Source organism: Momordica charantia (assembly GCF_013281855.1).
Source record: "Momordica charantia cultivar OHB3-1 chromosome 2 unlocalized genomic scaffold, Mcharantia_2.0 BLBB01000002.1, whole genome shotgun sequence".
NCBI lineage: Eukaryota > Viridiplantae > Streptophyta > Magnoliopsida > Cucurbitales > Cucurbitaceae > Momordica > Momordica charantia.
In genome coordinates this window covers 10823720-10827567 of record NW_028275160.1, presented here as the reverse complement: position 1 = coordinate 10827567, position 3848 = coordinate 10823720, and positions in this window count along the sequence as shown.

Here is a 3848-nt window from a genome sequence, read left to right as displayed (position 1 = left end):
TGAAGATGCACTCCCTCATTCTCGTCCTTGTGAAAATTTTGAGTCCACCATCTCCACCTCGTTCTTCAGTTCGAGAATCCATAACAAAATCGTTATTTTGGGATAGGCATATTTGCGGGGAAATTAACTAGTCTTGTAATTAATTTTAACTATTTTTAGAATTTTATAAAAAGTGTAATAAATATATGAATTATTTTTAGAATTATTATTTACTATTATAAATAATTAGTTTTAAAATCTCAACCTCGTTCATCGCATGCCCATATCTCGTCCTGTTGCACGCCCCTGCTGCCGACGCCCTGCCACGTGCCCCTACCGGTAGCCACTACCCACACCATCATCCCGGTGCTCATGTCCGCGCGTTCGGCACCCTTGCTTGCATGCACCTCACCTTTGGTCTGCGCACAGCCCCAATGCACAACGCTCGCATCAACCCTCACACACGCACCTGCACCTCACCAACGTCCACACCCACGCCCACGCCTGCCTACCCGTAGGTGCATGGTTGCCTGTTGCTGCCACCTAGCTACCCATGTAATGTCTTGACACCCAAGGGATGCCCATACCGCCACCTCAATTTAAGGACAATGTTTTCCTTATTTGTTTGAAGATAATATTATTTTGTCTTAGATCTTTTATTTTACTTTTATTTTAAGAATTATTTTCTTATTTAGTTTAGGCAATTATTTTCGAGAATTAGGAAAGAACTTAGCATTTATTCAATTTTCTTTTCTTTTAGATTTTAGGATTTAATTTTTATTTTAAAAATTCCCTTGTAAAGGTTGATGAAGTTATCCTATAAATATATGAACTTTGTAGTCTTTTGAAGACAAGTTTTGAAGTTAATTGATAAAGTTGAAAGGTTTCTCTTCATCCTTGCATTCATGCGACTCTCTGGTATTTTGCTTTATATGATAGAACTTAGAATGCGTGGCTGAGAAGCATTCAAACTTGGTTGATCACCAAACTTATGGAGTGTTTCGGTTGTAAATATAGTGAGTAATTTGTCTATTCTAGTATTTGACTACTTAAGGTAATCCATCTAACTTTTCCCTTTTGAGTTGAACCATCTATATGATTGGACTCTTGTGGATGGAGACATAATTGTCTGTACACTTGAGTTATCGTGTATCATTTGATATCAGATGTTAGGCTCTAGATTTGATATATCATTAACTTTTTGTCTTGTCTTTATTTTTCTTAGTCGAAAAATCTAAAATCATTCATCCATTGTTCTTTCTTACATCCATGTACTCACTTGAGTTGAACCATCAATTCTTTGTATGACTGTTAGAGTTTCGAAAATTACATTAAACTGTTCAAATTTTTACTTATTTTGTTCTTCTTTCAAAAAATGTTTCCAACTACCAAAATTTCATTTAATTCGAGTCTTATTTTGTTCCTCTTTCAAAAAGATTTCCAACAAACAAAATTCCATTTTAATTCGAGTCCTCTAGCGTGTAGCAGAAATTGCTTATCGCAAGTGTAAGGGTCAAGTTTTAATAAAGGTGGTAAGTAATTATCGATATCGTCCACTAGATTGGGTTTCTAGTCACTCAAGTACTACAAATATTAATGTCTAATTTTATCTAGAGAAACAACCAGGAATTTATTTTGACACACAAAAATCAAATAACAAACCGAATAAAAAACTCTAAAGAAAACTCTTATGGAGAACGGGTCCTAGGGAAGTGATTTCATCAACTGAACCTAGCTACAAGCGGACAAATTAAACATGTCAAGATTGAATATGCAATTAATCTATAAGTCAAGAAATTAAGAATCATAACTGTCTCTCCCGAGCACAATTAATTCTCCCACTTATTAAGAAACCAATATCTCTATCTAGTTTCATTAAAAAGTAGGGCCTTAAGTCTTGGTCTTTTAACAACCTCTAAGATAATTCTAAATCTCCCGATCTTAGAACTACCCCAGTCATGTATTCAGGTTCCAATCGAAACCACCTCTTCCGAGCGTAAGATTCAGATTTAGCAACAATTAATCTGTGATTAAGAGATTAAAAGCATTAAGCAAATAAATGCACAAATATATTAAAAACAAATCAATCAAGACAATTGTTAATAAATCCAACTCATAAATCCAACGGCTACGTCAATCCCTAGAACAGAAGATTAGCTACTCATGTTCACGAAAATACAATAAAATCTTACAAAGAATTTCATAATAAATCTAGAAAAGATAAGGGTAAGGAGAGAAACTAAAGTCGTAGTGTCGATTGACCATCCCCGACTCAATTTCCACGATCACGAGCCTTAAAAAATCGTCTCCTCGCCCTTCGCTTCAAATCTCGAGCCAATCCTCTCCAAATTCCAATTCTCCAATGTGAGAATTCCCAAAAGTCCCCAAAAACGCACACTCATATTTTACTTATGTGAGGGCATCGCTACAGCGCCATGGCGCCATTAGTGAGCGTCATGGCGCTGTCCCAGATTTGTAACGGACGTGCAAGTTCGTAGCGCCATAGCGCTACAATACAGCGTTGCGGCGCTGTCATCGCGAAAAGAGGCCCAAGCTTCATCTGCCGGGTGCCATGGCGTTGTGTAGTGCGTTGTAGCCCTGCTTCTTCGGGATTTTGCTCCCAATTCTGACCTGTAGGCGCCATGGCGCTACGTGATGGCGTTGCGGCGCTGATGTGGCTTAATTAAGCTTCTCTTTTTCGCTCTAGTTTTCCTCTCGATTGATCGCTTATGCTCCAATTCTTTTTAATGGCTTGATCCTATAAAAACATCAGTTATGCACGTAAATAAGCCATAAATGACCGAAAATTGTTAAATAATTTCCACCTGAATATCATGAAATGTGGTGTATAAAGTACACTATCTTAGCCAAAATTATAAATTCTTATTCAAACTCCAGAATATGTGAGAAACCTACCGACATCAAAGTTGCAACCAAACTTTGGATTCATATCTTTTTGCTTTGAACTCTATGAACTAGTGCTAAATTACAAATTTGTATTACTTTCCAACGAGACAAAAATCGACTAAATTCATCTAGTGGTCTGAAAGTTATTGTTATCATAGTGTACGCTGGTTTCTGAAAAATCTTGTAGCGTCATGGAATACACTTTGTTAATTTCAACTGTTTGTTTCTTTCTTACCTGTGCTTGGAACTTAGTCAAACCAGACATCACTTTAAGGCATTTGAAGAGCTTTTCAAACGTATAAAGATCAATCGAATTCGTGGTTAGGATAATAAGTTATAATCTATTGAAGACAAAATGTCTTGAGGAGAAACTTTTCATATTTGAATCCCCACGTTTTTTTTTGAAAAGCATTGGCCAACAAATTTTGTTACGAATAAGGTTATGGTTTTTTATCAAATAAATATCACATTAAAAACAAACAGGATCACTAAAAGTTACATAAGAAGAGTGGTAATCACCCACCACAATCAGAATTCACGAAAGAAAACAACTATCCCAAATGACAGAGAAACAATGAGAAATGGCACACTTGGCCAATAAAACCGCTTGCTTTTTCAAGGAACTAGGAACATGAACAAATTTTAGTCTACTAAACACCTTTCTAAAGTCACAACATCCTCAACCTCATTCAATGATGTCAGGTGAGACTCCTCAAATAATAGATGGATCTTGTCAATTATGGCACCTCTATTTAGGATTGGAAGGAAAATAATTGCCTTCAAATTTGTCTTATTCTCCAACATGACAGGTAACGAAGGATTAGACAAATTTCACAAATCATGTTGGTCACACATCTCAATACAATTAAGACTGGTAGCCTCCACAAATTTCAAAACGATGTTCGAGCTGATTGTCACTGCACCTTCACCGTTGCCAACCTCTGTGTCATCATCCTTACAAC